General features: G+C 47.1%; 1 long non-coding RNA gene and 1 pseudogene across 1 annotated transcript; both read right to left on the bottom strand.

Annotated features, from left to right (window-relative positions):
- Window positions 1–323: 323 nt before the first annotated feature.
- LOC123815130 lies at window positions 324–4,201 on the bottom strand (annotated as a pseudogene).
- A 15,945-nt stretch (window positions 4,202–20,146) lies between these two features.
- LOC123815161 lies at window positions 20,147–21,667 on the bottom strand. The gene is made up of 2 exons (XR_006785028.1): window positions 21,556–21,667; window positions 20,147–20,645 (listed from the first exon to the last, which is right to left on the bottom strand). It is a non-coding gene; the product is annotated as an uncharacterized LOC123815161 (long non-coding RNA).
- Between the last annotated feature and the right edge of the window lie 709 nt (window positions 21,668–22,376).

The following is a 22,376-nucleotide window of genomic DNA, read 5'->3' as shown; positions in this document are numbered from 1 at the left end:
TGGCTAAAATAACAACGGCATCCCCAGGCTCTTCACTGGTTACCAAACCCTCCAAACATACACATGGCCATGTGACCGTGTCCCTCCTGTTGGGAAGAGAGGAGGACCATGATGTTGGATTCAGGTGGTCTTGTCCCTCAGGAAAGGGCATCTGTGGACCGGAGAGCTTGAGAAAGAGGAAGTGCACTGAATTAAAATGCAGAGACTCTGAAATGGGTGTCGAGGGCACAATTCTGTTGTAATGCCCTTTTTGGAGGCAGGAGGTTGCTGGGCAGCAGAAGGACCAGGGACGCTTGTTCCGAGACTGCAGGTGATGGCGGTGGTCAGTTCGGCAGCCCTGTGAGGAAGAAGAATGAAGACAACTCAGGCTCAGAGGCTCCATTTCCTTTCCCTCTGGAGTCCCAGGAGAGAACACATTGTAGGCAGAGGCTGCGTGTTGGTCTGACGAACGATGGAAGAGAGTTTCTGGCATTTCCTGGAGCAATGGGGTGAAGCTCACTGCTTAGACCCACCCGAAGGGGGAGATGGACCATTGGCTCAACCCGAGCAAGAAGGTCAGCCTCTGAGAGTTTCCCCTGCTCCCCAGGGCACTTCCCATGGTGCACCCTGAACACAGAGTACTCATTCAGTGCTCCCAATGCATGCTGCGGTGAAACGAACCGCACCCCAGAAGGGAGAAGGGAGCAGAAATACCACCTATTGGCTGAGGACCTTGTCGTCCTGAAATGAAAGGGAAAGAGAAGTTGGATTTAGTAATTGAGGGAGTGAGGAGCAGCACCATCTTGGAAAGTTGTACAAACCTTTGCATCCGATGCCCACACACTGGGAATGAAAGCAGAGCCCAATCTGTAGACTTAAGCTGACCCCAGGCTTAAAAGGACACCCTGCAGCCTGGGGTCCTTGCTCAGGGTCTCTGGTATGTCTCTGGGCCAAGGTCTCACCTCAGTCTAGGCACCTTCTTCCCTCCACAGCTGCCATTGCCTGACCAGAATCTCATCTCTGTGGCCTCATTTGCTCTGTCACTTTGCTTTTCTGTCTCAACTTCATCACTGAGTGAGGCAGTGGAAAGGCAATATTCACCACTTTCCAGAAGTTTCTTACCTTGCCGGCCTCTGACATGGAGAATGAAGCTCACCACGAGGGCGATGAGCCCCCGCACTGAGCCCCCGATTCCCGACAGCATCTTGCTCCGGGCAGAATCCGACTGAGCCCCTGGAAGGACAGACCCGGGGTCAGTCCCACCCCCACCTGCTGTGGACCCTGGCCCTGCCCGACACCTGGAGCCTGAGCTGGTGCACCGTGGAGACAAAGGGGAGGGCAGTGCCGAGCGTGGAACCACTGTGGGGGAGGAGCAGGTGTGGACGCACCCAGTGTTCTGGGTCTCAGACTGATGGCATGCACAAGAGGCAAATGCTGGTTTTAGGTCAACCCATAAAGTTCCAGCACAAGGGACTAGAGGAAGATGGAAGGAAGAGGCCAGGTCCCAGTGTGAGGGCCAATCATGAAGGTGATTGCTTTTCTGGGATTTTCTAACAAGGAGAGATTCTTTAGGATTCCCCTAGGGCAGGGATAAGTGCACCCTAGAGTCACCAGAACCCTGCTGCTCCCAGCCTAGACCACAGGAGGTTGGTGAGGACACATGGGGTGGGGTGGCCCTGAGGGGTAGTGAGTGGATCCCAGAGCCTGGAGCACAGAGGGTCATTGGGAGATAACTCACTCCACTCCACGGTGGAAGGTCTGTCCAAGCTGGCGTGCTCCACTAGGAAGGTGTAGACGTCTCCCTGCTGGGGGTCATTTCCAGCATCACCAGGATCTGGAAAATTCAGTCTCCATCATGGATCCTGTTAGTGGACAGAACCCCAGCTGTCTCCTTCTGCCTATTCAGGAGGCAGCAGACTTGAATGTTGCCTGGATAGAAATCTGTCACATGTCAGACAAGCAGGTTGGGGAGCTGCAGGGGCTCCCTTCTTAGAGGGAGAAACATTCACTTTAAGCAGGACTAGAGGTGAGAAAAAGAGTCCTGGCTGGTGTGGGTCAGTGGTTGAGCACTGGCCTGTGAATCACAGAGTCACCAGTTTGATTCCCAGTTGGGGCACATGCCTGAGTTGCAGGCCATGTCCCCTACTGGGGATGCATGAGGGGCAACCACTCATGGATGTCTCTCTCTTTGTTCCTCCCTTCCCCTCTGTAAAAAATATATAAATAGAATCTTTAAACAAAATCTTCATAAAACTTTTTAAACAATCTTGTTATGATAACCGTGACAGTTAACATGGGGCATTTAGCAGTTTTCTTGCCAAATTGACTTCTGGGTGTTAAAGATGGATATATGGGTGGGGGCAAAACCCCCAGGATTTATGTTTTAAAAAATAATGTATTTGTTCTTCCATGTTTAAACTTCAGTCACCTTCAAAGTACTCTCCATTTGATGCAATACACATAATGAGACATTTTTTCTGCTATTGAAAACAGTTTTTGAACTTCCTCATTTTGATGACATTAGTGCCTCTGCTGGTTTTTGTTTCATCTCTTCCACGTCGGCAAAGCATTTTCCTGTGAGGACCTCATTCCATCCAGACAAACAAACAAACAAAAAAAGCTGATATGGGCAAGATAGAGTGAATAGGGGAAGTGGGACATGGCGGTCCTGCTGGTTTTGGTGAAAAACTGCTGAACACTCAGTGCGGTGTGAGCAGGTGCGCTCGTAAATCACCCGTCATGAAATGGCAAATGCACTGAAAGAGTCTTCAAAAAAATTCACTGCAGCCAAACACAGCCTCTCACAGCAACACCACCTGGTCCACTGATACAGATGGGTTCCTAGAACAATCACCTAGCAGGGGAAGGCTGTACTACAAGGGGCTCACCCTCCAGAAGATAGTTCTGTTTTGGGGGTTTCCCCTCTTATCATCTCTTAAGCCATTCATAGGAAGAAGAAGGGGAAGAGTGCAGGAAAAACAGAATAGAATGTTCAGATGTTCCAAGAATGACCTGGTCATACACAATGCAGAGAGAGCAGGAAGAACAGGAGAGGGTCACAGCTGGCATTCCGTAACACTTTCACCAGAAGTGGGTGAGGTAGTAACTAATGCTCTTTGAACAGAAATGTTGAACTAGCTGTGAAATCACCTAAATTTCCATTTCCCTGTCTTGTGCAAAAGGATGCATAATCCTTCCAAATGTAATCTTGGAATCAGAATGTACTCGACAGTCAGCAGCATTCCTTTGGTCTCTCAGTCTGACATCCTCAGCAAAAAGGGGGTGAAGGATGGAGCCCTTGATTCATTCTTCATTTAACCCCTGTGTCTCAAAAGAATATTTGTAGCAGGATCCACAAACCCAATGTCCTCAGCTCTTTTGTGCTGGGTTAGCAGGGAGTCTGGCCCTTTCCCTGGTGGTCTAGCCCCTGCGCACCGTGAAGCCCTTGGGTCCAGGCCCCCCAGCCTGGGACCCACTGGGGCCTGGAGATGGGAGGAGGCCCCTCCCCTCCTCTGCTGCCCAAGCCCAGCCCTTCCGGGGTCTCCTCTTTCCCACCTGCTGCTCACCTCTGCGCTTCAGGGTGAAACCCTGGTCCAGCTCGCAGTTGTGTCTGCACACCGTGTCCACGGCGCTCTTCCTCAGCTCCAGGAACTCCCCTGGAGGTTCCAATTCCTGGCAGTTGTGCACCTGAGCTCAGTCACAGCCACAGACACCCCCACGGCGCTGTCAAACTGGATGCACACGTCTCTGTTGTAAATGTGTCGCTCCGAGAAGCAGTGTGTCCCATTGAATGCACAGCAGTTGCTCCTCCTCTGGCTCACACACAGCTCTGTGTGTGGGTGAGAGACCAGACAGGGCTGAGCTGGAGAGGCCACGACGCCCCCAGGACCCGCTGCCCAGGTCTCCGTGTGGGCCCGTCACTGTTTGCTGAGCAGCGCAGCCAGGGGCCCCGCATTCCTGTCTTTGCCTTTTTTCCTGGATCCCCATTATCCTTCCGGCAGAGTGTCCACTACGGAACTCAGAAGGTCACTCTGCCCTCCGACCCAGGGCCTGGAGCTTGGCTGAAATAGATGCTGTGTGTTCACCACACCCTGAGTGTTTTCTCTGTCTCTCCATGTCACCTCCAATCTCTTTGTCACCCTCAATAAATCAACACACCAGTACAATATCATCTGTCGGCTGCTGATATAAAGGTATTTTCTTTACTCCTGTTACCAGGCATGGTTAAATGAGAAAATACACATTTTTTCCCACACCCAATTATAAGATCTTGGATAAATTGTAGATCCTCCCTGGACCAAAGTCAGGGAGGGACCTGGTTCCAATAAATGGGGGGTTTAACTAAATAATCTATGAAGTCGTCTCCAGCATCAATAATAAAGAGCCCCGCCTCAGGGCACACACTGTGGCCGCAGAGACAAGCGGGTTCTCGGGGGGCCTGGGAGCCGGTGCAGGGGCACAGGAGGCGGGTCTGCAGTTGGCTGAGCGCTGGAGGCCCAGGCAGATGTGCAGGGAGCAGCCGAGCATCTGGGTCTAGCGAGGAGCAGAGGGCGAGAGCGCTCTGGCAGAGGTGCCCAGAGACCGGAAGGAGCCCCAGGGAAGGGAAGAGGGGTGACTGAGGTGACAGTGACAGGGCAGGCGGGCAGTGGTGCTGCCGGCTGTCTGTGCCGAGGGGCCCGGGGGTTTTTCCCTGCAGGGACTAGGCGTCATCTGATCTGTGCAGCAGGAAGGTCCTGGGGGGAGTGTGGGGCGTGGATGGATGTTTCCACAACAGGCAAGAAGCGGTGAGGGGTGAGGGCATAGACTGGAACAAAGAAAAGGAGATTGTGAAACAAAGTCTATCCGAACTAGGGAGGGGAAGGACGGCCTCTTCCCACTTACAGTGCCGAGACCAGTAAGTGTGCTGTTGAAGGTCATGGCCTCTGGGTGGAGAGGGCCTCGCTCCTCTTCCACCTCAGTGACATGGCAGCTGTGTGACCTCAGGGAGATACAAGGTCCTTGTACTAAAATGGGGACAGTGATGTTTCCCTGACAACACCGCGTGGGTTAACAGACCCAGAAGGGAAGCTGTGACATTGGCCTACAGCACAGCACGGGCTCAGGTGACAATGGCTGTGATCACGTCCAGGCGTTTATTCACGAGCCAGGAGTGAGGACTCGGAACGAGAGCGTTCTGTCCCACTGCACATTCTGGTCTGGCTGCCGCCCACTGCTCGGGCATCTGCCAGGTCCATTTCCTCCCTGACCCTTCCCTTCCCAAACTCACACAATTTAAAGTGCGCACTCCCCACCCCTACCGTCCCCAGATGGCCCTGACGAGGGCCAATGCTGACCACACCTTATGACCCGCCTACACTCCCCTGAAACGCCGGTGTGTCCTGGTGCCGCATTCCTGACTCTGTTCCGGACGTTCTCAACGAGGGTTATTCCCCTCACGTCATTCCCTAATGGTCAACCGTGATTAGTAGCCCCCACGGGCACACTTCCACCCTGTCCTCTCTTCTGAGTCCCACACGCATCTGCCCACGCAGCCCCTGGACGCCTCCAGATGGACACCCCACAGGAGCCTCAGCATCAGCCCATGTGGACGAAACCCACGCTCCCTCCCTCCACCTGTTTCCCTCCCTCCACCTGTTTCCCACACTCAGCACAGTGTGGGCAGGTGCACTTGTAAATCACCCATCATGAAACGGGCAAGTGTATTGAGTCTTCAAAAACAATTCACTGAAGCCAAATGCAGCCTCTCACAACAACACCAGCTGGTACATGATACAGATGGGTTCCTAGAACACTTGCCTAGTGGGGGAAGCCTGTACTACAAGGGGACCACCCTCCAGATGAAAATTTTGAGGTTTATTTTTTATGTTAGTGGGGTGCTCACCCTTGTAAAACCATAGAATGACGGAGTGGAAGGGCAGGGGGCAGGAGCAGAACCTGGTCAGGTGAGCAGGGTCAGATCATAAAGAGCCTCGCTCATCACGTTGGAAGACGGGACATCACACTGAGGCATGTGTGACTTTAAGTCCGAGGGTGAACTGGAGGAGGCAACACTGAGGCAGGGAGAAGGGTTAAGGGGCCACCAAATTAATCCAGGTTGGGAGTGAGGGCAGTCTGAGTTAACTGTCACAGAGACAGGAGGGACAGGAGGGACAGGAGACCAAGTAACAGTCTCATTATCTGATCAGAGGTGGAGAGTGAGGAGGAGAGTGGGTTCCGGGTGACTGAGAATTCTCAGCTGGAGGACGGGTGGTTGGCAACACCACTCACCAAGGACTGCTGAGTGTTCAGCAGTTTATGACCAAAAAGGGCATGACCCCCATGCCCCACCCTCCCGTATTCACCTGACCTGAGCAACTTTTTTTGTTTCCTCTATGAAAAAAGTCCTCAAAGGGAAGTGTTTTGCTGACATGGACGAGGTGAAACAAAAATCAGCACAGGCACTAAAAGGCATCAAAATCAATGAGTTTAAAAACTTTCTTGAGTAGAAGGAAAAACATCTCTGTAGGTGTATTGCATCAAATGTAGAGTACTTAGAAGTAAATGCAGTTTACATGTAAGAATAAATACATAATTTTTTATATATAAATTCTGTTTTTTTGGCTTCCCCCCTCATATCTTTATGATTTGTTTGCCTTTTTGTGTTGCTTACTTCACATTGCATAATATTTGCATATTATCCAAATAGAAATAAATAAAAGTGCAAAGTAAAAATATATTTTGGTCCTGATGCTGAAACTAAAAATGCCCAGTTCCATCTTACCTGGCTGCACAGCACGGTCCTGGGACCCTGGACACAGCCGAGTGACTATGGCTTCCCCTTTCCGATCTCTGAAGTTGAAATATCATTTTGACGCCTCCGTGAGAACCTTGTCCCTCCAAAATGCCTCCAGACCAGCAGGTACCCTTGTGTCCAACAGACACAGTCTCCTTCTCTCTCTGGTGGGAATCGTGGCCCTGGACGATGTCGGGCCCCCAGGGCCTCTCTGTAGGTGAGGCCCATGTGGGAAAGCCCCAGGGGTCATTCCCCTGAGCCGGGCCTCCAAGAGCAGCAGCTCTGCTCTACCTGGGGCGGGGGGGGGGTCTCTACCCTGAGCCAAAGGGGAGCTCAGCATCACCAAGGATGTCATCAGAGCTGCCATCCAGGGTCCCCCAGGGACCTGCAGGACCACCATCCTGGAGCCTGGGAAAGGCCGGGGCCCCAAGAATCTCAGTCAGAGCAGCTCTCACTGCACAGGCCTCCCCCCTGAAACAGTAGAGATGATGAGCCAGGGCAGCCTCCTGCATCCCTGGGTGTGGCCGGGTTCCAAACAGGAACCAATTAGAAGGATATGTTGTCACTCTCCAGGCAGAAGGTTGGTGTAAAGCGTGTGATCCTTCAAGGTGTAAGATTCACTGACAGCAGTGTGAGAAAAGGGATCCTGGTTTTGATGCACTGGGTGAGTCATGAGGGTCTGGGTTCTGTGTTTTCCTCACTGTGGTGCAGACACCAGGCATGTCACCCACCTCCATTGTGAGTGCCTCCCCCACCACCACGGCCACGTCCTGGGAATGAGCGAGTCCTGCACAGTGTGTTAAAGGGCCAGGGGGTGCCCTGGCTGGTGCGGCTCATTTGGTTGGAGCATCAGCATGTGGTCAAAGGCTCATGGGTTCAATCCCTGGTTTGGGTGGGAGGCTGCCAGTGGATGTTTCTCTCTTTCTTCGATGTTTCTCCCTCTCCTTTTTTTTTCTGCCATCCTCACTCTCTAAAAAGCAATGAAAAAAAGTCCTCAGATTAAAAAAAAACCTGGGGGGTTAGACTGCCCACCTCAGAGCTCTGACCGCTCTGGGGCTGTAGGGCAGTCGTGCAGAGTGAGGGGTGCCCGCCTTCTCCCCTCCAGCGTTCCATTGGATCTTAGAGCTCTACAGATATGAATAATAAGGTCTCTGCCTTTCAATACCAGAAAAGGCATGGAACCAAGTGTGCAACTTTCAGCAAATTCCTTGTCCTTTCTGGTCCACAGTTTCTTCATTTTTGAAACGAGGATGGTGCACCTGCCCTCTCAGTAACTCTGTCAGGGTGAAGTGAGAGCGTCCATATGAAATGCCTCAGAAACGTAAAGTTCTGAGAGTTTTCAAACAGACCAGTGAAGTCACCAAGGACCATCTCTTTTTGCAATTCAGTATATTTTGGGGGTAACTTTTAATGCCAAATAACCTCCAACAAACAAATTTACTGATAGTTCCTAAAAAGAGGTAAATATACTCTCCTGAATACAAACTTAAGAGGAAAAATGAGAAAAGAATATCATTCCCAACAAGTTTTTAAATACTTAAGTGAAACATTGATGCATTGAATGAAAGCATATACAATCATTTAACCTGGGTTTTCTATTAGGAACAAGGCTGTGTTCTGGTCCAGCGGTCAGACACGGGTTTAGAGCGATGTTTCCAGGCTGTGAAGCCCCTTTTCTGCTGCTTCCTGGCTTTCTGACCGCGGATGAGTCATTTCACTGTCCATGCCTTTCCTCTCGTGCAGAATGGAGATTACTGAGGAGCCCGTGGCACTGGTTTATTGGGGAAACTCATTGGGATCATCCTCATTATTTGTGAATCTCTGAAACAGAGCTTTGCACATAGCAAGGTATAAAGAAATGTGTTTTTTTTAATCATTGTTCAAATACAGTTTTCTCCTTTTTACTCCCAATCCAGTCCCCCCTCCCACCCTCCCCACTTCCCTTCCATTACCACCCTCCCCTTAGTCTATGACCATGTGTCTTTTAAGTTTGTTCCTGTGAACCCTTCCCACTGTCCCCTTAAATTCCCTCTTCTCTCCCCTCCGGTCACCATCAGCCTGTCCTCTATTTCAGTGTCTTTGGTTATATTTTGCTTGTTTCTTTGTTTTGTTATTTAGGTTCCTGTTAAAGCTGAGATCATATGGTATTTGTCTTTCACTGCCTGGCTTGTTTCGCTTAGCATAATGTTTTCCAGCTCCATCCACGCTGTTGCAAAGGGTAGGAGCTCCTTCTTTCTTTCTGCTGCATAGAATTCCATTGTGTAAATGGACCATAGTTTTTTGATCCATTCATTTACTGGTGGGCATCTTGGTTGCTTCCAGCATCTAGCTATTGTAAATTGTGCTGCTATGAACATTGGGATGCATAGGTTCTTTTGAATTGGTGTTTTAGTATTCTTAAGATAGAGTCCCAGTAGTGGAATTGCAGGGTCAAAAGGCAGATCCATTTTGAGTTTTCTGAGGAAGTTCCATACTGCTTTCCATAGTGGTTGCACCAGTCTGCAGTCCCACCAGCAGTGCACTAGGGTCCCCTTTTTCTCCACAACCTCTCCAACACTTGTTGTTTGTTGCTTTGTTTATGATGGCCATTCTGTCTGGTGTGAAGTGGTATCTCACTGTGGTTTTAATTTGCATCTCTCTGATAGCTAGTGATATTGAACATCGTTTCATGTGTCTTTGGATCTTCTGTATGTCCTCCTTGGAGAAGTGTCTGTTCAAGTCCTTTGCCCACCTTTTAATTGGATTCCTTGTCTTCTTAGAGTACAGTCGTGTAAGTTCTCTATATATTTTGGAGATTAAACCCTTGTCTGAGGTGTCATTGGCAAATATGTTTTCCCATACCATTGGTTCTCTTTTAATTTTGATACTGTTTTCTTTAGCTGTGCAGAAGCTTTTAATTTTGATGAGGTCCCATTTGTTTATTCTTTCCTTTATGTCCCTTGCTCTAGGGGACACGTCAGTAAAAAAGTTTCTTCGTGAAATATCTGAGATTTTCCTACCTACGTTCTCCTCTAGGACTTTAATGGTGTCATGTTTTATATTTAAGTCTTTTATCCACCTTGAATTTATTTTTGTATATGGTGTAAGTTGGTGCTCAAATTTCATTTTTTTGCACGTGGCTGTCCAGTTCTCCCAACACCATTTGTTGAAAAGGCTATTTTTCTTCCATTTTATGTTGCTGCCTCCTTTGTCAAATATTAATTGACCATAGAGACTTGGGCTTATTTCTGGGCTCTCTGTTCTGTTCCATTGGTCTATGTGCTTGTTTTTATGCCAGTACCAGGCTGTTTTGATTACAGTAGCCTTGTCAGGTATTGTGATCCCTCCTACTTTACTCTTCTTTCTCAAAATTGCAGCAGCTATTTGGGGTCGTTTATAATTCCATATAAATTTTTGAAGTGTTTGTTCTATGTCTGTGAAATATGCCATTGGTACTTTAATAGGAATTGCATTGAATGTGTAAATTGCTTTGGGTAGTATGGACATTTTGATGATATTAATTCTTCCAATCCATGAACACGGTATATGTTTCCACTTGTTTGTGTCTTCCTGGATTTCTTTCTTCAGTGTTGTGTAGTTTTCTGAATACAGGTCTTTTACCTCTTTGGTTAGGCTTATTCCTAGATATTTTATTTTTTCTTTTTTGCTATTTCAAATGGGATTTTTTCCTTGATCTCTGCTTCTGCTGTTTCATTGTTGGTGTACAGAAATGCCTTTGATTTCTGGATATTGACTTTGTATCCCTGCCGTTTTGCCAAATTCATTTATTAGGTCAAGCAGTTTTTTTGGTAGAGTCTATAGGATTTTCTATGTACACTATCATGTCATCTGCAAACAGTGACAGTTTTGTTTCCTCCTTTCCGATTTGAATGCCTTTTATTTCTTTTTCTTGTCTGATTGCTGTGGCTAAAACTTCCAGTACTATATTGAATAGAAGTGGTGAAAGTGGACAGCCTTGTCTTGTTCCTGATCTTAATGGAAAAGGTTTTAATTTTTTGCCCATTGAGAATGATGTTGGCTGAAGGTCTCTCATATATGGCCTTTATTATGTTGAGGAATGCTCCCTCTATTCCCACTTTGCCAAGTGTTTTTATCATGAATGGGTGCTGTACCTTATCAAATGGTTTTTCTGCATCAATTGATATAATCATGTGGTTTTGTCTTTGCTTTTGTTTATGTGGTGTATTACATTTACTGACTTGCGAATATTGAACCATCCTTGCATCCCTGGAATGAATCCCACTTGGTCATGGTGTATAATCTTTTTAATGTATTGTTGGATGCGGTTTGGCAGTATTTTGTTGAGGATTTTAGCGTCAATGTTCATCAGTGATATTGGCCTGAAGTTTTCTTTCTTTGTTGTGTCTTTATTTGGTTTTGGGATTAGGATGATGTTGGCCTCATAAAAAGAGTTTGGGAGACTCCCATCTTTTTGGATTTTTCGATTAGTCTGTGAAGGATAGGAGTTAGCTCTTCCTTAAATGCTTTGTAGAATTCTCCTGTGAAACCATCTGGTCCAGGGCTTTTGTGTGTTGGGAGTTTTTTGATTACTGCTTCAATTTCTTTTGTTGTTATTGGTCTGTTCAGACTTTCTGCTTCTTTTTCATTGAGTTTTGGAAGATTATATTTTTCTAGAAAGTTGTCCATTTCATCTAGGTTTTCAAATTTCTTGGCATACAGCTCTTTGTAGTAATTTCTTACAATCCTTTGTGTTTCTGTGGTATCTGTTGTAATCTCTCATCTTTCATTTCTGATTGTGTTTATTTGGGTCTTCTCTCTTTTTTTCTTGATGAGTCTGCTTAAAGGCTTGTTGATTTTGTTTATCTTTTCAAAGAACCAGCTCTTGGATTCATTGATCCTTAGAATTGTGCTTTTAGTCTCTATGTCATTTAATTCTGCTCTGATCTTGGTTATTTCCTTCCTTCTGCTTGCTCTGGGCTGCCTTTGTTGTTGTTCCTCGAGTTCTTGTAGACGTAGGGTTAGGTTGTTTGTTTGGAATGTTTCTAACCTTTTTAGGTGGGCCTGTATCACTATGAACTTCCCTCTCAGGACTGCCTTGGCTGTGTCCCATAAGTTTTGGGTTGTTGTGAGTTCATTTTCATTTGTTTCCAGAAACCTTTTGATTTCTTCCCTAATATCATTCTTGACCCATTCCTTGTTTAATAGCATGCTATTTAATCTCCATGATTTTGAGTGTTTTTGGTTTTTTTTCCTTTGGGTTGGTTTCTAGCTTCAGTCCCTTGTGGTCTGAGAAAATGCTTGGTATGATTTCAATTTTCTTGAAATTCTTGAGGCTTGTTTTGTGTCCTATCATGTGGTCTATCTTTGAGAATGTTCCATATACATTTGAAAAGAATGTATATTTAGCTTCTTTTGGATGGAGGGCTCTATATATATCAGTAAAGTCCATTTCTTGAAGGGTATTGTTCAATGCCACAATATCTTTGTTGATACTTTGTTTAGAAGATCTGTCCATTTTTGATAGTGGGGTGTTGAAATCTCCCACTATAATTGTGTTGCTGTCCATATCTTTCTTGAAGTCCTCTAAGATTTTCTTATGTATTTCAGTGCTCCTATGTTGGGTGCATATATATTTACAATATGTATATCTTCTTGATGGATTCTTCCCTTGAGTATTATGAAGTGACCTTCTGGGTCTCTCTTTATGGACCCTTTTTAGGAAGTCTATTTTGTCTGATATGAGTATTGCTACCCCGGCTTTTTTTTTCCTGTCCATTTGCTTGGAAGATTTGTTTCCAGCCCTTCACTTTCAGCCTGTGTAGGTCTTTTTATCCTGAGGTGGGTCTCTTGTAGACAGCAGATATGTGGGTCATTTTTTCTTATCCAATCAGCTATTCTATGTCTTTTGATCGGAGCATTTAATCCATTTATGTTTAAGGTTATTATTGATAGGTACTTATTCATTGTCTTTTATGTATGTGTGTTCCTCTCTCTCTCTCTCTCTCTCTCTTTCTTCTCTCCTCCTTAAAGCAGTCCTTTTAGAATCTCTTGCAGAGCTGGTTTGGTGGAGGTGTATTCTTTTAGACTTCTTTTGTCTGGGAAGCTTCTTATTTGGCCTTCTATCTTGATTGAGAGCCTTGCTGGATACAGCAGCCTTGGTTGCAGACCTCTGGTTCTCATTACCTGCTGTATTTCTTGCCATTCTCTTCTGGCTTGAAGTGTTTCCATTGAGAAGTCAGCTGTTAGCCTTATTGGGGCTCCCTTGTATGTTACTTCCTTTTTCTCCCTTGCTGCCTTTAAGATTCTCTCTTTGTCTTGAAATTCTGTCATTTTAATTATGATGTGCCTTGGGGTGGGTCTCTTTGGGTTCCTCTTGATTGGGACTCTCTGTGTTTCCTGGATTTGTGTGACTTTTTCTCTCGTCAAATTAGGGAAGTTCTCCTTCATTACTTGTTCAACTAGGTTTTCGATCCCTTGCTCTTCTTCTTCTCCTTCTGGTATCCCTAGTATACTGATATTATTACGTTTCATATTGTCTTGCATTTCTCTTAATCCCTCTTCATTCTTTCTGAGCCTCTTTTCCTTTTCTTGCTCTTTCTGGATGCTGTTTTCTACTTTGTCCTCCAGCTCGCTAATCCGATCTTCTGCTTCATCAATCCTGCTTTTCATTCCTTCTACTTTGTTCTTCAGTTCAGAAATTGTATTCTTCATTTCCTCTTGACCTTTGTTGAGAGTTTCTATTTCCTTTTTCATGTTGATATAGTTTGCAGTGAGATTGATGTAGTTTCCCTCTAATTTCTGAAAGCTCATTGTGAGTTCATTGAACTTCCTGGTAATCATTGTTTTGAACTCACTACCTGATAGTTGAGTTGCCTCTATTTCATTTAGCATTTTTCCTGAGGCTTCGTCATTTCCCTTCAATTGGGGGTTGTTTCTTTGTTTTCTCATTGTTCATGGGTTTCTTCTTTTTTCTTCTTGTTTGTTAATTTGAACTGTTCTGATTCCCTGTAATTATGGTGTGAACTTATGTGGTAGAATATTTGTGTGTTTCAGTGGTGCAATCTCCTTCGTGTATCCTGGTGTTCAGAGCTTCCCCCTACTCTTTTTTGGGATCAGTTGGAGGAGTAAGGCAAAATGGTTTAAAACAGCAAGACAGTATACTATGATATTTACTTTAGCAGCCAGTAGAGAAGAGATAGGTTATCCTTTGGCTCCTTATAGTGTTAACCGTGATCCCCCACCCCACTATCCACGTTTTAGAAAGGATGGAAAGAAGGTAAGACTCTTATTGGGGCCGAGAGGATTGTTAGTTGGATCTAGAAAGCTGTGAGGCTGTGGGAGGTCAGCTTCTAAGGTAGGGTTGGACTAAAGATTAGTATATAGGAGTAGTGAGTAAAAGAATAGAGACAACCCCCACAATAGTATAGTTCAGAAAATTGCAAAGTGGGCTGAGTTCAGGTAGGGATATTGAGAAGCATTTACAATTGTATAGACTACGTCTTACTAGCAGTAATAGTAAAGTGACAGTCTTGTGGCAGAATCGATGAGGTCTAGATAACAAGAATAAAGAGTATAGAACCTTGAGAGGTGTATTAATGGAACACAGATGAAGGATAGTAACTTATCAACACCTTGTGACTGAGATACCGGGGAACCTATCAAATGACAGTATAACCAGCCAAGCAAAGAAGATTATACAGAAAGAAAAAAGAATACCAAAATATTATTAAAATAAAAAAATGTCGGAAAAGTGAGGAAAAGATAATACAAATTTACAGTAACTTGCAAGATTAAAAAAAAGAAAGAAAAGCAGAAGATGTAGTGCAGGAGAGATAAATTTGGAGTGGAAAGAATAATATTAGGTTGAAAGGAAGAGAAACATAAGGGATTACGAGATAAAAATAATAAGAATTGAAAAAAAGTCACATAAAACACAAGATAAAATCAATCAACCAACAACAGCCAGAAAAACCAAACAAAACCAAAAAAAAAACCAACTAAACAAACAAACAAAAAAACCTCTTGTTGGTTTCTAACTGGCCAGACCAGTTTTTCTGATCTTGCTGGCTTCAGCTGGCTGAGGGGCCTTTGAAATGCTTCTCTCTCTCCCAGCCAGATCTCAGCAAGCCTGTCAGGTACCCTGGGCGCCCCCGAACACACTGGCGCGCGAGAGTCAGTCTTCCCGACGACGGTGCGCAAGCCCAGCCGTTTCCAGCTCCGTGTTCCCCACTGAACCGCACTCCAACCGGCTGTTGGCGCCTTTCCCAGCTCCCCCGGTCAGGCTGGCTGGAAATCTCTGAGCCACCACTGCAGTTACGCACCCAGCACCACATCCCTCCCGGGATCGCAGCTCTAGATTCTGGGATCACAGCGCGCGATTCCGGCCTCCCTATGGGGCACGAGCGCGGCCAGCTCGTGCTCTCCACTGATCTGCACTTGCACCAGGCTAGAGGTGCCCCTGGTCCTGTCGGTTAGAGGCTCTCACTTCTCCACAGTCTCTGGGCGGATGTTCATATTCCCTGGGCGATTTTTTCTCAGTCCAACTGGCCAATCTGTTCCTTCTAGCAACCCGTTCTCCCCTGGAGTTGCTCACCCGCATATTCGGGGGAGGGAGGTAGCAGCGACTTCCCTCTCCCGGGAGCCCTGGGGCAGACCCCGGAGCACCGGGCGGGCCTGGGGTCTGCGCACCCCCAGACCCCACGCTGATCCCTGGGCCCCTTTTGTCCTGTATCAGACTCCTTACCATCTGGTTTTCCAGTGAGTGCAATAATTTCTGATGTCCTGCTTTCAAAAGTGATTCGGCAACCCAGCCCACTTGCTCTGCCTCTCCACCGATCCACCAGTTTCCTCCCTCTTCACAGAAGCCGAGAAAAACGCTGCCTAGAGTAAAGCCGCCATCTTCCCTCCCCCAAGAAATGTTAATTATTATAATGCAAAGCTAGTCCAGAACACCAAAAAACTCTTTATTCAAAATGACACATTATTTAATCCAACAATATATGTTCTAGTATTTTTATAATAAACACCAGAGAAACTTACTGTGGTTATTATTCCCCTTTACTATAATTTCAAACCTCTCTGTAATAAAACAGAGATTATAAAAGAAAGAGCCACTTAATGTGAAATGATTAGAGAAATGTTCTTAAAATAAGATTTAAATTAAGGTGCCTTATATTAGCATGTTCTTATATGAGGAAGAAATAAAAAGAGCAATAATTAGAAATGAAACAATGAAATATTTGCCTTCTGTTTACCTGTTTGGAAGCATCAAAGAATTCCTCTAAAATTATCAAAGGTATAAAATGATAAATATAATATTATTTGACAATGATAAAGTGAATTCCTTTAGATACTAAGAATCAACATGAGATTATAAAGATAATTATCCAATCAGAAAAGTCACTACAGATAAAACTACTCGAGGACATATTTCCCAGCATCCCCACTAAGGAAGGCGATCACGATGTCTCCTCCTCCTCCTCTTATCCCCCACCCGCCTGCGGTCCTGACGGCTCTCCCGCCTCTGCTCCCAGTGGGGCCCGCACCTTCCTTCCCCTGAGATGCCCCCCCCACGTTTTCTGGTTGGCTGAGCCCATCAGCTGTCCCGCCTCCCCCTCCCTCTCCCCCCTCAGCAGGGGAGGGAGGTGAGCCCAGGAGTCAGGTCCTCCCCGCCCCACACTGCCTCCCGTCCTCCTCCCTGCCAGGCTCCCTGGCCCCTGCAGATGCACCTTGAAAAGACAAGGAAAAGAGGACAAAATCATGCCCTTGCCCCTTAGAGATGAGGATTGAACGAAGCAATGAGTGCACTTGGTTACACGGATTGGGGTTGATTTGCCCCATCCCCGGGAGGCGCTCACTTTCCGCAGACCCCGCGGTGCTTATTTCTGGGTCAGTGACACGGAATCTGAGTCTTCAGCCTCCATCCCCCTTGGAAATGGGGGAGCTGTCCCAGATGCAGGACACAATTTGGGGGGGAGATGTGTAGGGGAGCACGGGAACTGACAGGGGCAGGGGCCCGAAGGAGCGGGGACACAGGGGCACCTTTGGGTGTCGGATGTGCTGAGCGCTCAGCCTGTGCCTGGGGAGGGAACACTCCAAGCCAGCGATTTTCAACCTTTTTCATCTCATGGCACACATACACTAATTTTTAAAATTCTGTGGCACACCAAAGAATATGTTCTGTTTTTGCCAATCTGACAAAAAATGAGTATAATTTTGATTCACTCACACCAGATGGCTAGTGTTGTGTCGGCTGGTGTCACTTTTTAATTTGACAGCCCAAGGGAACAGAGGTCAGTGCCCTGACTGAACAGTCAGGTGTCGCATGTTTTAAAAACTCTTGCCGCACACTGGGTAAAACCGCCGCCTCGGAGCCCCCTGTGCGGGTCAGCCTCTTCTCAGTCCTGCTGGATCGGTCTTCTCTGTGGTTCAAGCTGCTCCCAGAGAGCTGTGCCCGCAGCGTGGAAAGGAAAGCTTTACTTGCCCTGCACCTGAATTCTTCCTCCTCCCTGGAGTCCTTTCCAGGTAGGCATTTCTTCAAAAGATTCCTGAGTCACTTTGCATTCTGAGTTCAATGTTCATTCTTTCCTTTTACAAATTTGATGTATTTCTCAGAAACATCAATGGCCCACCGTGTGTTTTTCTAATTGTCAGTGTGCCCCAGCTCATGGTTCAGGAGTGGGATGCGTCCCCTCCCCAGCGATCCCTTCCCCCCTCAGTCCCCGTGATCCTGGCCCTGCAAGTCCTTGCTGTCCCCCTCCCAGGGGCTCCTCAGCAACGTGGCCCCAGGAAGCTGCAGCCACAGAGCTCGAGAGTGAAGGGATGGGGAGAGCTTAACGTTTTGAAATGTAGATTTATCTTGCTGTTGATTTTTAAATGATTTGTGCATCTCACTTTGGGTTTGTGGCAGCCAGCCACCTGGAGTCAACCGTGGAATTAAGGTCAGTGAGTACAGGTGTGGTTCTCCGGGAATTACTGCTAACACCGCCTTCGGTTGTACCAACCCCGGGTCCAGTCACTGCCCACACCCCATCTGGGCACCATCCTCTCACAACAGGAAACAGGTGGCCTTCCAGCTGGGCTCCTGCTGCCCCTCATGCCCGTTACCCACGTGACAGACACAGTGACCTTCCCGTTGTGAATCAGGGCCTGTCCTCACCTCCACCTCCCACAGAACACTCCAGTGTCCCCCTCCTTGGGCAGAGTGAGCTCTCCGCCCTCACCACTGCCCACCAGCCCCTCGGGACAGGGGCCTCTGACCGACCTGGCCTCTTCCCACGGCTCTCAGCCTGGCTCACTGGTCTCTCCTCACCCGGCCCCTGGACACAGCCCCGTCCTCACTCAGGCGCCTGCCCTGCCGTGACCCCTGTGGGCCCCTCCTCTCCCAGGACCACGTGGCTGCTCCTCACACCACTCAGGTCCCTGCTCAAGTGTTTGGTGCCAAGTCCCCAGAGACGTCCTGTCCAACAAGCTGAGAAGAACATGCTCTGCCATCCTGCACCCCCACTGCACCCCACTCCATCCAGCCCACGCATGTTTTTCTCCACAGCAGTTATTGCTGATCTTGGAACAAATTTTGTTTATTCTCAGTGAGGATCACTGAAATACTTGTTCAGTGAGCAAGGGGCCTTGTCTGAGTCCTCCCCACTGCATCCCCAGCACAGGCGCCAGCCCACAGTGGGGCTCAATGAATCCATGTTAAATGAGTGGATATGTCAGTGCAATAATTTAGAGAAGCAATTTGACCCTATGTGTGAGGAGATGTAAAAATGTCTAAATGCTTTGACCTAATATTGACCATTTGAGTAGCCTATCAATTTAAATATTCCAAGTGGTGAAGAATCTACACACATGACAATGCTTATCAAATCATTAGTTACAGGAAGAACAGGTGAAAGCAGGTGGATGAAGAAAGGGTCTGGCTGTGTTCTGTTGTCTGAAATTATATGCAGCTTGGAAAGTGGTATAAAATCATGCAGAGTTTACAACATGGAAAACTGCTTGTATCATAACACATTTTAGACATAACATTCAAAGTAACTCATAAGATACAAATGCAAATGCAACTTTCTGAAATGAACACACACATGCATATATACTTATATAATATAATAATATATTTATACAGAATTATCAAATATGTAACCTTTTAATATTTATTTTTAATTTTACTTTTCAATTACAGTTGATGTTCAATATTACTTGTCTTTGTTACAGGTGTACAGCGTGGCGGTTGGACAATCACATAACTTCCCCGGCGTTCCCCTCGGTATTTCGAGTCCCACCGGCCCCGCACACGGTCATCACAGTGTTGCTGACGGTGTTCCCTGGGCTGCACTTCGTACACAGGAAACTGCAGGGTGAGAACCAGGGCCCCACACGGGGTGGCTCCAGGGGGCGCCGCTCACACTGGGCCCAGGAACTTCTCCCAGTGGAATGGTCAGCAGTGGTCGTTGAGGGGAAGCCGTATTTCTATGTTTTGTCTGTGTATTTTAACGTTTTCTGTAGTGGAAAGGGTTTTCATTTTTCTTATATGAAAAACACTTTCAATTTAAAAATAGAACATTTGAAGTAAATATTTTGTGCCAATCTCACATGAAATCTCCCAGCTGGACTCCAGAGAACAGAAATCCCTTCTGGTGGCGCCTCAGAAGAAGAAACGAACTCTTCGTCCGCAACCCAAGAAGGGGCGCAGAGGAGCAGCAGAGGCAGCGCTGAGGATGCTATCCGTGTGTGGGCTGCCTACTGCGCGGCCTGGGTTCACGCAGGAAGTGTGGGCCTTGAGACTTCAAGGGGCCTGTGGAGCCCACCTGGGCGTGAGCCCTGTGCACGGAGGCCGCACGACATGGGAGAAGCAGCTGGGGTCCCAGGATGGGTCCCACTCGCAGTGCGTCCTCGTCAGTGGAACCCGGTGAAGGACGGGCCCCGGGAAGAGTTCCCACCTTTCTCTGGTTGTGGGAGGAGGTGGGTGAGTCTTCAGGGACCAGCGAGGTGCAGGTGCCTGGCATTCCTGGAGCCATCTCTAGTTCCTCTGCTGAGGGCCCTCCTGCACGACCCCAAACTACACGTTCATTTGTGAGCAGGTTTTCTTCATGAATGCAAACACCCCTGGCATTAGGGCTAATCATGTCATTCCCAGTGAATCCTGCCTATAGGATAAGCTCCTAACTCCCACTGAAAATTAGCCTCAGGCTTGCATCTCAGTGTTTGCATTGGAGGCAGGAGGGCATTTTGGGGTTTAGACCTGGTGGATCTAGAGGATGTTCTCACAGACAGCTTTCTCTGGGGGCGGGGGAGGGGGGAGCTCTGAGGGGCAGATGGGAGTCCTGGTGGGAGCAGCCGGGTGGGCAGACTCTAAAGCAGACCTGAGTTTACCACACAAAGGTTTTTGGAATATATTTCCAAGCTTTTTAAAAAATTAATAGACAAAACACATCACTTAAAACTTACCGTTTTAAAGTATAAAACTCAACGATACTTAGAACATACACAGTGTTGTGCAACCATCACCACGACCCAGCTCCAGAGCAACTCCGTCCCCGGGAAGGAAACCGCTCACCCGCTGATCAGTCGCCCCCCAACCAAGACCCCGACCCGTGGAATCGCTGACCTGCTTCCCGTCTCCATTTGCCTCTTCTGGGTACTTGATGTGAATGGAGTCACACAATATGTGGCCTCTTGTGTGGCTTCTTCCATTTATCAAAATGTTTCAAGTTTTGTCCATACTGTAGTATGTTGAGTACTTCACTTTTTAATCGCCAAATAACAGTCTATGGGGATTGTTTTTGTTGTTCATTGTGGGTTACAGTTGGTTGTTTAGTGACTTTTCTAAACCATTTTTGTATAGACTGTATGCTTTGTCTGTGGCCCCTGAAGTCTCTGTTCTGTACTTGGGATGGTCAGCTAGTGACCTGACGGACATTTCTTTAAGTGTCTGGGACAAAAGAAAAACAGAAACCCCCCTCAGTGTGTGGAGCTGGGCTGTGTGTTTGTCGGGGGGGAGACACGCCTTCAACACCCATCTCTGCAGTTTGCAGCCCTTGCCTTTGCCATTACTTCCTGCTCCTGCAGAGACTGAAGAGCAGCCAGAGGTCTGACCTCATGGTCTTCTCGGGTTTCTCTGACCATATGCCCCAAACTGGGTGTGAACATGGCCTTCTAGGTTCCCAGGAAGATGTGAAAGTTTTCACAGCCCTTATGGCCCATGGCCCCTCACTGCCCAGCTCTTTCTCCCACATTTTTCTCCAGGTCCATTATTTGCTCCAGCTGTGTCTTTGCCCCATGACAGCTGCCGGTTCATTGGCACTGAGGCAGTTCTGGGAAGTGGTCTTTGCCTCAGTTCATTCTCTACCCTGAGAGGGTTCTGAATTATCGGAAATAAGGATGAGCTGTTTACGTTCATCCAGCAAGGAGCCCCCGACAGATCACCGCAAAAAACCCCAGGGCTCTGACAGCGTCCACGCAGACCCCTCCGCACCCAGAGTCCACCCAGCGGAGCAGCACTGCCTTCAAGGTCATGGCTCAGATGGGGAGGGGGAGGGGCCAAGGGCAACCAGACAACACAGAGCTGTCCTGTTCACTTCTGTTGTCTTGTCTGTTTTAGGCATTTTCTTCGTAACTATAAACACTCCGTGTTTTTCCAGAGTTCTGATGAGGTTGATTTTGATAGTTTTTGCTAGTTTTTCATCGTTCTGTGTAAGGATGGACCTTTGAAGCTCCCCACGCCACCATTTTCTCTGAAGCAACTACACTTAACCTCTTTTACATGGTACTTATGCATCACAGTTCCTGGTCTTCTGAGGACCAGGAAACTCATCCATTTAGTGACGTTGGTAAATACCTACCTTGTCCCGGGTGCTGTGTGTAAGAAGCGGCATCTGAATGAAAGCAGCCAAGCTCTCTCAGCCGCCAGGGATGACACAGCCTCGGTGTGGGTGCGAACGCAGGTAGAGAAATGATAACACAGCATGGTAAGTATTTTATGTATTTTTTTCTGTGTTTTGAACCCAACATTGTTAATATTCTGTCAAGATAGTATTAATCTATTTGGACATGTCATTACCCATTAATTTTTCTAGTTTCCTTGTTATATATTGCTTTGACATTGTAAATATATTTAGAATAGGTATTTTGCTAATAAATCAAGTTGTACTCATATTAAAATGCTTTTTTTCATTCTCACACTTGAAAGATCAATTTCCCAGTCCCAAATTCCTAGTCTGATATTGTTTTTTTTCTCAGTCAATGATGATACATCACTGCCCTCTGGTAGCCATTCCCGACATGGAAAAGTGACCACATTCTAACATAGTTCCTTTCTAGATGGTCTGTTTTTCTTCTGCGGCTGCTTTAAGATAATGATCTGTCTTTCTGTCTGCTCTCCCAGTGAAATACAAATCCACGTGGATCTCTGCGAACACGTGCTTCATCCTCACCATCATCCCCACGCGGCCTCCTCCACGTCCTCTCTCGTCCCCTGACCAGACTCACGTTAAACCTCTTCATTCATCACCGTGTGTGTGTGCTCGGCAGAACAAAGGTGCACAAACACATCCCAGCCCTGATCCCGGGGACCTGTGAACGTGTTCCCATGCACAGCAGAAGGGACCTTGCAGGTGTGATTCAAGGCACAGACCTTGGAATAAAGAGATTATCCTGATAATGG

This window comes from Phyllostomus hastatus, unplaced genomic scaffold (genome assembly GCF_019186645.2).
Source record: "Phyllostomus hastatus isolate PE091 unplaced genomic scaffold, TTU_PhHast_1.1 phas_contig_101, whole genome shotgun sequence".
Taxonomy (NCBI): domain Eukaryota; kingdom Metazoa; phylum Chordata; class Mammalia; order Chiroptera; family Phyllostomidae; genus Phyllostomus; species Phyllostomus hastatus.
Note: the sequence above shows the minus strand (reverse complement) of the source record. Positions and strands in the feature narration are given on the sequence as shown.